This window comes from Trachurus japonicus, chromosome 1 (assembly GCF_045865225.1).
Source record: "Trachurus japonicus isolate A0001 chromosome 1, Traja_1.0".
NCBI lineage: Eukaryota > Metazoa > Chordata > Actinopteri > Carangiformes > Carangidae > Trachurus > Trachurus japonicus.
The window spans coordinates 39,264,819-39,276,864 of record NC_140907.1 but is presented as its reverse complement, the minus strand read 5'-3'; positions in this window follow the sequence as shown (position 1 = coordinate 39,276,864).

Below are 12,046 nucleotides of genomic sequence, written 5' to 3'. Positions count from 1 at the left end.
CACCGAGCTCTCTGCGCCAAACTTTGTCCAGATTGTTGAAGAAACTCATCAATATTTTTCAAACTTGAAATTGGACTCATGCCACAAAAATGTAAAAAAAAAAAAAAAAGTCCTCTTACTCCTCCTTTTTATTCTCTGTACAGATGTTTGAATTGTCCTTGTGTATTTTATTAACTAATCATATTATAGCTTTTTGATATGAAACCCCAACAAAGATAATGCAGAAAAGTAAAAAGTGAATTATAATGGGTCATTTAGTCACTTTGTATGAATAATATGTCGTATTGTAGCTGAAGTCAGTTTTAACTGTGTCATATACTGTTGGCTGCTTTGCTCTGTAGTAATGCATCACATGCAACATATTTCAATGTGTATATATTTCTATTTCTTCATTTCTATTAATTTGTCTTAATCATAATCTTAATGACACTACTACAAATACTGTTTTCTTTTTTACTGCCATTGCTATCTGCTTTCTATAATCTATCTGCTGCAACCCTGTGAATTTCCCCATTGTAGGACAATTATTTTATATATATAATCATATTACAAGATACAGTCATATCATAGTGTAACACTACAATGATTCATATTGTAAACAACATGATACGTTTCTGACGTGATTAGTTTGTCTGTCATGAAAATATAGCCTATTGTTAGAACATTAAACTCATCATGTAGTAATTTACGTAGTTCTGTGTCTGAAAATGAAAAAGTCACTTAAAGGAGTCATCACCCGGAAATCGCATTTTTCCTTGTTAAAACATGTATACTGGTGTTGGACCTCAGTGGAAACTTGCCTGAAAACCTGGGGTTTGAAAGTGGCTGAGTTTTTTCGTTTGGGCTCTTTGTTTAAGCCAGAGTAGCTCATGAGGCTGCACACCTCAACATTACGAGATTTTGATTCTGCGCCTACGGTGACGTCACCGTGGCGCCTGCTTTCATAAACACACCTCTCTTCCACCACCCCGACTGCTGCCGCGCCGCCATTACGGGTTGTTTTATTTCCCACTGTAGCGCTGTTATTTCGTCACTTTATTAAGTTTTAATAATTTTTCATGCGAGAAAGTAAGGGTTTAGATCACCAATGTGCGGTTAGTTTATCCGGATGACGGCTGTTTAAAGTTTTCTCCGCGTTGGGAGAAGTGAGGTGCAGCCAGCTGCAGCCAGCACCAGAGGAGCGGAGGAGTGACTCCTCAACCCGCCTGCAGCGCTCATTTAGCCGGCCGAACGACATCGTCATGCCGCCGAAAGAAACTATCGTTAATTTATTAAGTTTTAATATTTTTTCATGCGAGAAAGTAAGGGTTTAGATCCCCAATGTGCGGTTATTTATCCGAATGACGGCTGTTTAGAAGTTAGCTCCGCGTTGGGAGAAGTGAGGTGCAGCCAGCTGCAGTGAGCACCAGAGGAGCGGAGGAGGAGTGACTCCTCAACCCGCCTGCACTGCTCGTTTAGCCGGCCGATAACAACGTCGTCGTGCCGCCGGAGGAAAGGGTCGTTAATTTATTAAGTTTTAATATTTGTTCATGCGAGAAAGTAAGGGTTTAGATCCCCAATGTGCGGTTAGTTTATCCAAATGACGGCTTAGAAGTTTGCTTCGCGTTGGGAGAAGTGAAGCCCCAGCGAGGCAGAGGAGCGGAGAGTGACTCGTCAGCAACCCGCCTGCAGCTGCTCCTTAACCGGTCAAACTACGTTGTCATCCCCGCGGAGGAAACGGTCGTTAATTAACTTACCCGCAGGTTTGTAGAGGTTTACCGCCGACTGGTTAAATTCTTTTTAGGAGATAAATGTTTGTCTCACTGATGAAATCTAACAATTGTGGCAGTCGTATTAGTTTGTTTGAATGAAAAGTGAAGCTTCACACAGAGCAGCAGCAGCTTTGCACCGGGGCTCTGTAGCCTACGGACAGAAATCACCACATTTGCATCAATAAATACATGTTTTACAATGAACCGATACAATTTTGTTTTATTTTATGAAGTTATAACATGGTTACGGTACATGACAGAGCAGCATAGGTATGCGGTTTCCAATACAGCCTGCATGTAGCCCACTGGGCTCTGTCCTTCCTGCGTCCAATCAATGCGCGCCTCATTACATCCCAGATAGCACACATACGTCGTGCCGACGTATTCCCGACGCATCAAGTTCCGTCGCCAAGACGTCGCATGGAGAGCGTTTGCTCATTGGCAAGATATCGCCGAGACGTCGGCCTTTGATCGAGCTCGACCACCGGCCGACGTCTCGGCGATCAATAAAAGCAGGAGCGGGAGCGCCAGGCGCTCCATATATTTAGCCTATAAATAATTCATACGACCTTTATTCATTTAGGTCGGGCCTTTTGAACTAGGTAGCCTACAATATTCTACAATCCTACGTAATAAATAAATAAATTATAATCCCTGTGTGCTGCATGTACAATTAAGAGGCAAAAGTCAAGTTAAAAAAAAACTTTATTCATGCTTCACTCAGGTTAGGCTACAAAACAGCATAAATTCAATCAATAAAACCGTCATCAATAGATTATAACTTGTGAGTCCTCTTCATCAGCATCTCACTCCTTGAAGGCTCCGCTGGCCCCTGACGAATCAAATGGCATTAGGCTCCCCCCTCCTCATTTCATCTGCAGAGGCTGAGAACTGCGGTGAGGAAGAAAAAGAGGAGAAAGATGAGGAAGAGATGTCAGGGCCAGAACAGCAGAGTCACGGAGTGTCTACACGTACAAAGTGTGTGTTAACGATTAGAAATGACTGAAGAGGGACAGGTTTTATGGATATGACGTGCTCAAATAAATCAATAACAAAGTCATTCAAAAAACACACTTTTGCGTGTCTGGTTAGCGCAAGCACAATGATCTACTATGAGTAATATGCAAACCGCAGTATTTAAATGAGGGTTTTGCGCGTAACCGTTTCCGCCATGGAGAGTGTGGACAGAGAGCTGGATGGATACAAACGCAGAATAAAAATTTGATCCAACGCATTAATAGAGAGAGGGACAAATAAACATATTGTGGAGCTGCAGCATAAGAAACGTAGTTTATAATAAAACCTCAGCTGCTCTGATCAGTGTTGAGCAGCAGCTGCAGGTAACTGGGAGACCTGCTGTCATTCATTGAGCTGGAGCTGCGCGCTATGGCACAGAGCTCAGGTGTGGGACACTCAGGCCACTCGGATCTAAACGCGCTGACCAGATGGATCAGACGGAATGAAAGCGGTGACGTCTCTCAGCCCCGGTCCCAGAGCTGAGCAGCCAGGTACTGGAGAGGGAGGAGAGGAGAGGAGAGGAGAGGAGAGGAGAGGAGCGCACTGGACGAGAGAGATGCGGCGTGCGTAACGGCGCTTAAATTACTTTGATCGCATGATCAACAAAGCTATTTAACCATCTGAACACAACTACTGGGCTCATCATTCATCACATGTAACAGCTTGGCCTGATGGTTTTATATCGCAAAGCAGCAGAGGACAACGATATCACTGCTTGCGCACTGCGCAGCTCTCAATTTAAAGGGCAAGACGGCGTGGTTTGGCCTTTAACTCGTTAATTATTCCATTAGTCCAGTTTCTCCGCGAGCCGGTGCAGGTGTCGCAACGCATCACCTGACGGCGATTTTTACAAATGTATTGACTGATCGATAACATGTTAGAAGCTATAGACTATAACAAAAACAAAAAATGCATCAAATTTTTGGGTATGCCAGCTTCCTCTGTGGGTGGCACTGGCACACTCGTGGCTACGCCATCTCAGCTGCCTACAGCTGTTGCTGTTACTGTTTTTAACAAAGACGAAAACAGCGCTTGATTGCTGAAAGGTAAAGCCCGTGTGGCGCTGCAGCGGCCACAAATAAGGACGCACTCACACGGGCCAGTTGTTCCGTGCTGAAGCCCGAATGCCCCCTCCTCTGTCCCCCGCTGGCCCGCACTCACACCACCTCCAACCCAAGCTGATCAAGCACGGTGCCTCCGTTGATATAGAGGGACTATTTGTTTACCAACACGGCGGATGTGCGCTTTAACCTGACTGCAGAAAGAACGGAGCCTTTTAAACACCAGCGGTGATGAGGTGCTGACAACAATATAGGTGGTTGTGTCCACACACCCGTACTGGTTTATGTGACTTAAGGTGACATTTCGGAGCAGGAAGGAGTGGAGCGTGGATGCGAGCCAATCTCCTTCAACCATGCACGGAAAAGGAGAATGATAGGAAAGGGTTTTCTAATTTAATGAGAAACGATGCCCAGGTCAGCAATGCATGACAATAAACATGTGGTTCATTTGTCCCCTCAAGTTACATAAACCAACACAGCGTGGACACACACAACTCCGCTGACGCCGGTGATGTGTAGAAAAAGTGTTTCCATTACACTTTTGCGATACAAGTTTGTACCGATACGTCTCAAAAACTAAAAACTTTTTTGCGATAGGCCTATTTGAGAGTTTTTTCGAAATGTAGGTGTTTCCATTACCAGTTTTTAATTTTGATATTTAGGTTTTGCGCATTTCAAGGGGAAATGGAAACGCACCTAGTGACAGTTTCCTCATCACTAAACTTGAACCACCATCCTCCCTCACTCACGTCGTGACGACAGGACAAAGCCTTTTGGACATAGGCTACCTACCTTATATTGTAGCCGATATGCTGTGTTTTCCTCTCTGTATGACTCTCGTTTCAGTTTTTGCCCCGGTCAATCATCTGGTGCGCATCCGCTGTTTATCAGGTGCTTGCTCACTGGCTCACTGCTCTGCATAATAAAAAGGAAAAAACACGCCGCGGTCCGGCGGAGAATTGGTAAAGAATTAAGGAGTGCTGGAGTAAACAATGTGTCTTATTTAATGACCAGTGAGATGACAAGTCTTCGTGGTTGCTGCTCTGTGCAGTGTCCGGTCTTGTCACAAATCACTGACAAATCAACCTGATTAAATCTCAGCAACAATCACACTCTCAAGCCCTTTCCCTCTGCCATCGTGTAAAACTTCACTTCCCTGCCTGCCACTTCTTTCTGTAATTTTGATAAGCATACACATTTGTTTTTACCAGTTTCAATTGTCTCAACAGTTAACCAGAGTAGCCTAATATCATTCTCAAGTCAGCTGCCAATCTGCAGGGACAGTGCATGTCATAAGCGCGAGGACAAAAATGTAGCCTACAGCGTCTGCTATCTATGTAACCATGGTGAGCTCCAGAGACCGAGTCTCCCTCCTTCACTCATCCGCACACCAGCGCCTTGTGCCCGGGCAGCAGGCCGGCCAGCCCCCCCTCTAGTTCTGGAGCTTTTTTTTTTTTTTTTTTTTGCTTTGACAACGGCTTACCGGTCCCGTCACTTCTACCTTTTTCCAGCCAGATAACGTCCAATAGAGGGAAAAAAATAGGACTTAACATTTTATTGGTGTCGGCTGTAACCGTTATGTTAGGATGACTAACGTTAAGTTAAACTAACGTTAACGCCAAATACAGTTATAAATAAGCTGGCACCTGTGCTGGTAGCCTGTTATTTCGACCGCGTTGTACCTCGCCACTCACCGGAAACCTTTAACTTTTACAAAATAAACGAAATAGGCCTAACTTTTCTTTTTTTTTGGCAATATATCCCAAGTAACTTACCTGAAACGCACTCCGTCGACGTCTCTGGACCAAACTGACAGGAGGTCCCGCCGTCTGTGGGCAGGTCTGCGGCCGACTTAAAGCCGACGCACCAGAGACGTTTGATGAGCTGGCACAAATGAGTATCAAATTTGAAGATATTCGCCCATGGGCCGATGCTTGACAGATGTTATAAATTATAGGGCCGACGTCCAACCTCAGGCCGACGTCGGCCAGACGTACGTGTGCTATCTGGGATATTAATACAATGAACATCCGGACTAGTCAAAACCTCGCGCCTACTCTCACGAGAGAAAGTTGCCATATGAAAAAGTGTCAGAACAAGCTCTATGTTTGAATTTTTTTAAAAAAAATGTTTCCAATAAGTTTTAAGAACTGATTCAAAGCAATTAAAGGGGGATTGGATACATAAAAAACCAGGTGATGACTCCTTTAACTTATCGAAAAACTGTTGTAAAGTTAAAAAAGTACCGTAGTTTAGTAGAACTAGGAAGTAAAAGTCCGTCAGCTTTGTGCTTTAATAAATAGACCTCATTAATATTCATGTCTTTCCCGGGAAAATGACAGTCCGCCAAAACAGCGCTCTATTGAAACTCCCGCCACAGGCCTGAGTCTGGGCCGGGTCTAGCAACAAGTGACGCAACATCCGCCCTGATGCGTGTCCAATCAGCAGCGACGCCGCTGTGACGCCGACCAATCAGAGCGCAGCGGCGGGAAACACAGCTGATCGACGAGGAGGCGGCAGCTACGATTTGGCGCAAGTTTGTTCTCAGTCTGCAGCAGAAGAGAGAGGGAGAGAAACCTCCAGGACAGCAGCAAACCCTCCAGACCGAGCACACAAGGTTTTATTTCACTTTTTAACAACAGGTGAGTTCATCTATCACGTTTGTTTCCACAGTAAAAGCTGAAATAGTCTGTTAGTCGATAGACACCGGAAGCTGTTCGGCAGCTCCGCCGCTCAGAGGAGTTTTGTTCGTTTATCAACTGAAACAACACGATTATCGTCTTTTTTAACGTCTTCTATCAACTCATGTGTCCCGTCAGAGTTACTTTAATGATAACACGGTGTGTTTTAGGTTGAACTACAGTCGTATTGTGTGTGTGTGTTTAAACGCACACCGCGATGTTTGGAGCCTCCTCTGTCTTGGCGCCATTAACCAGCCACACTGTATTGTTTCCTGCTCTGGTTGTTTTAATGTAAATCCAACTGTAACAGAAGGTTTTTATAACCGTAAACACCTACAACACGTATCAGAAGTGTTGAATGTTGTTTTATGATCTGAAACTTTGATATAAAGTCATAATTGTCTCTTACTCACTGTGGGGTTGATGTAGTTTTCATTTTCCATCCAAACATAAAGTAAAATGTTGATTTACAGCCTCTATAGGAGGCAGATCTGAGTCAATATACAGGAGATCATACTGTGAAATAGTCACTGTTCTGTGCTTTAGGATCAGATGTTATTCACTGGTTTGTGGGGAAAATGCAGGAGATGAAGGTACGTGGATGATCAGCAGGGATGTCGTGGTCAGGGGACATGGGGGAACGCTGTCTGCCAACTAATTTCAAAATGTTCAAAACAAAACAAAAAAAACTATAAAAACACAAAAGCAATGGACAGAATATACCTACGACTTGCCTAAGATGCAAGTTCATGGTGGCCATCACTCTGTTAGAATCCAGGATCGTCCCCGTGGCCTATTCGAAGATTAAAGAGTGTTTGTCTCGTATTTACGAGTGGTTCTGAAAGCAGCATCATCTGAGGCGGACGGTGGCCGGTCAGATCTACAGTAGTAAATCTGATTCACAATGAAGCCTGTGTTTTATCAAGGATACATAGACATTTATCATTCAATACAGTGATCAAAATATAGTGCTGGTGTTAGTGTGTGTGTGTGTGTGTGTGTGTAGTGTCTAGGCCTATATAAAATAAACAGTCCAGCATGTTGTAATTCTTGTTGGTGACTTTCATATCTGGCAAACTTCAAGCTGTGTATGTGTGTAGCTCTGCTGCCACCTACAGGACAAACTCAGGTCACTGCAGAAAGATGAGTCGATCCACTCAAGATGGAAAAAAAAATTAAATATGCAGAGAAGAAACAACAACAACTTATATATTTGGCATTTTTATGGTGATTTATTATATTTTAATGATTGATTAAACTGAATGTCTTTGGGCTCTGAGTTGGTCAGACAGAATAACTCTGTACCACGAGGCAGGATTTAAAGTTATTGAGGTAACTTCGGGTTTTTACTTTTACTTCTATGATGGTTGTTCACTTACCGGGGTGAATCACCATGGAAACAGATGCTGAGCTCCTCACCTGCTGTGTAGCAGGTTAACGTCAGAGGATCAGATCAAAACCTGTCAAAAAAAAACTACCGACCAATGAGATCGCTAGAAACACTGAGTCATCATTCCTACTACAGGATCCTGGCAGGGACAAAAGACTGAACAACGCCAGAGAGGAAAACCCAGTGTTACCTGAGTTGATCCAGTTAACTGAGAGTTATCCTGGATGTGTTAAACAGCAATATAGCGTGAAAAGGTGTCAAATAAGTGGTGAAAAGGTCAAATAAGTCAAAAAAGACCAAATGAAATTATCAAAGGTAATACCCACACAACTATGACAAGATCAATGAAGAGTTTCCTCCTTTTTATTCTCTGTAAAGACCTTTGAATTGTCCTTGTTTATGAAATAGGCTTGTGTTGTGTAACCTGGAAGAATCTAATGCAGAGATTATTCTTATTATTCAAATTAAATACTGAAAAACAATGTTAGCTGTCCTTTTCTGTTGTAGCTATAGCCAGTTTTAACTGTTATATATTGTTAATTGCTTTGTTATATAGAAATGCAACATATTATTGTATCAAGTGGTTAATGACACACCCAAATAAAGAATAAACTGCATCATATTATAAATATATTTTCACGTTATTATCACATGGCTTGAGGGAGCAGTTTGTTGTAAAGCTTAATAATTAAATGCTGGATACTCACAGTAATAATCACAGACTGCATCGGTCTGAAGTCTTCACTCTCAGTTCCCCCAAGACTTGGAATAAAAGACGACTCCTCAGACGATGTTGGTCTTTTCCTCTAGTCTGCAAAGGTGTGAGTGTCTGTGTGTGTATGTGCATGACAATCAATACAAAATACTGATTAGTAACAGTTGACTGAACAGCAGTAAGAACACCTACTACACAGGTATCCAGTAGCTAACAATTAGCTACAACACAAGCCAGAAAGTACTATGAACCAAAACATCTCAGTGGTGCAACATTTCAGAGATTCTTCAGTTAACATGAATAATAAATCAAAACATAAGCAGCATCATCATCTCTAAATGTACAGTAATAATAACAATAGACCGTCTGGAGACACGTGGCTGGATAACGCCGCACTGAACGTGTTGTTACATACAATCATTATATCAGAACAACGTGCAGTAATAAGACCGGACTTACACCACCTGAACTAAACTGAACTATATCACACACTAGCTCTCTACTATACTGCTTCTTTAAAGCAGCTGATGCCACTTAGAGACAGTGAGATGTGTTTCTATAGGTGTGGCAGCCGTCCATCACTTCAGTGTGTCCAGTAAAGAACAGTAGCTGATGTTCAGGTGAGGGCGTGAATACGGAGACGCAGAGTTCAGGTTTGGGCTCGGACCGTTTAGTCAAAAGGATTATTTGAATCTGAGTGTGATTCTGTGACAATACGTATCTAGTGCAATATTATAAGTATTCAGAATAAAACAAAGAAAAAGACTTGCAAGTCTGCACAACATACAGTAGCAAAATGCCACTCACATTACCACAAGCTAAGAATCACAGTATGATAGACACAACTATTAACTATGGGGGGAAAAACACTTGTTGCTTAAAAAAACCCACTCACCTGCAGTAAGATGCAATTTTAAATGTGCCGTTACTTACATTTCTATGGATGCATTCAGGAGCAAACAGAGCGTGGGGACGCAGAGTTCACGTGCTCGGAAAAGCCTGATCGGAAATACGCACAAAAACTTGTATATACGGTGCATGACCTTTGTTTCCATAGTCTTCAGTTATACAGTCGTAGTTTATACGCGACGCTTGTGTATGGAAATAAACCCTCAATCATCATCGACGGTCGGATGAATTCAGTGAACATTTCCCTTTTCTGTGTTCAGTCATCAATACAAGGACAGAGACAAACATGACACTAATAAACAGTGAAACTGCACTAGTGTGGTTTGACTGTTAACAAAGAGTCAAGTCTTCCACAGCAGGAGAGTGAATGGACTTCAGGTTGTTCTAGTTTGAAGTTGTAGCACTGGTGCTGAGTTATAATCAAAATAACTTATTAACGAGGTTCTAATGAGTTAATAGGAAGGAAAAAAAAATATATATATATATACCCCAAACACAAAACTTTTTTTTTTCCTTATATGTTCCTTGTTTCCCTTGTTACTTGTATTTCTCTTCATTACCCATGTCAGCTAAATGAGTGTGTAATGTTTATTCCTTACCTGTGAATCCTGTAAAGTCCAGATGTGAATCCACAGAGTGAATCTGCAGCAGCTGGCCACACCACTTCATGAGTCCTTCAGAAAACCCTCTCTGGCCGCCTTCAGCTTCACATGGATTTCTTCAATCTTCAATCCAGGATCATAAACACCAGCAGTCTGTATAAATAGTACAGGACAAAGATATTTATTAAGTGTTTTCTTCATTAATGCTGGTCTTATCCATAATTGATTTTAACCCAAAAACAAATTATCTTCACATTTTACATAGTTGTGTGTAAAGATAAATATAATAGCCTAATAATAATTTCAGTATTATACATGAATTGTTCACATCACTCCTTTACTTTGAAATTAAGATGATTTTACTTAATATGAGACACATTCAAACTGATCAACACAGACATTTTAAAACACATTATTACTTCTCAAAATACTTTCTACTCGTCCTCCACACCGCACATGACAGGAGTCAGATAGATAGCATCATGATTAGCTTGTTAGCATCGTCAATTAACTCACCGTGGAGTTTCCAGAGAAGAAACCGTCACACCAGCTCAGGTAGCGCATGTGGAAAACATTGCCTGAAATCAGAATGAAATGTGTAAATTATTTCTGTTCATCTCACTAATTTTATGACTTTGTATCAGTTATTTCACTGCACGTTTTTATCGTTATTACTTCTCTCCTACCTTAGCTAACAGGACTCGACAGAGACGTGATTCACAGGACAAAATATCTGATTAAATGCGTACGTGACTTACACTAGACACAAGATGGCGGCAGCACTCTGGACCGGCTACGAGTTACTAGCATCACTGAGTGGGGACTCGGTCACACACTTTGTTTTACTCTCGGCAAATTAACTTTGCTTTAACTTACTCATAATGTCACAAAAACATCCTCTAAACATCCTTAACAAGTTAGAAAATTATACAGATATGATAACTGTGTTTTAAAACCCACAACATATAAAATAATAGTCAAATATGCGTATGTGAATGACACTAGACTGTTAAACTAATTCAAGTCCTTCACCATGTCTGAAAGTCTTCAAAATCCAATCCAATCCAATCCAATTTTATTTATATAGCACGATTTAAACAAACACAAAGGTTTCCAAAGTGCGGCACAGCAAGATAAAATATAATAAAAAAGTGCAGTTACTCACAGAGCTGATGAATGTCCCATGTGAACCAGTGCTCAGATGTGTAGTGATGCTGCCATCTTCCTGCTGTGCTCCTCTGTGTGTCGGATACAGGCTCACAAACCGTTAGCAATTGTTCCAAGTCATAAATGCAGTTCCTGAACGCTGAGTGACTGTCACACTTAGACGTGTTATGTTGCGTCTATCGTACGCTATATCAAACAGCTGCAGCTGGAGTTTTAACTAGAACAAAGAGATCAGATCACACCACCTCAGTTCTTCAGTCTTTACACTGGCTCCCAGTCGGCTACAGAATAGATTTTAAAGTTCTGCTACTAGTTTAGGTCCAGAATACATGAATGCAGGGTTCCTACAGCTTAAGCCAAGTTAAATTTAAGACTTTTTAAGACTTTTTTAAAGCCACTTGAAATGAAATTTAAGACCGACTTCACAATAAACACAAATGCAGAAAAAAGAAAAAAAAAAACACCACATCAATTACATACGGTTAGGGACAATTTTACCCACTTTCCTATGTGATCCAAGGTAAAGTGACTGCTACATGAACATTGAATTGTGTCTCTTTCCAGCTGTCCTTTCAAAATAAAAATAATAAATAAAACATCTCTATGTCGGAATGTTACCAATTATTTTGAGATTTGAGACTAATTACAACCATAAAATACCACTTACCATGTGTTAACATTTTTAAGACTTTGAAAAATTGATTTAAGACATTTTAATGCCAATTAAGGCCTTGTTTTTAGATTAATGAATTC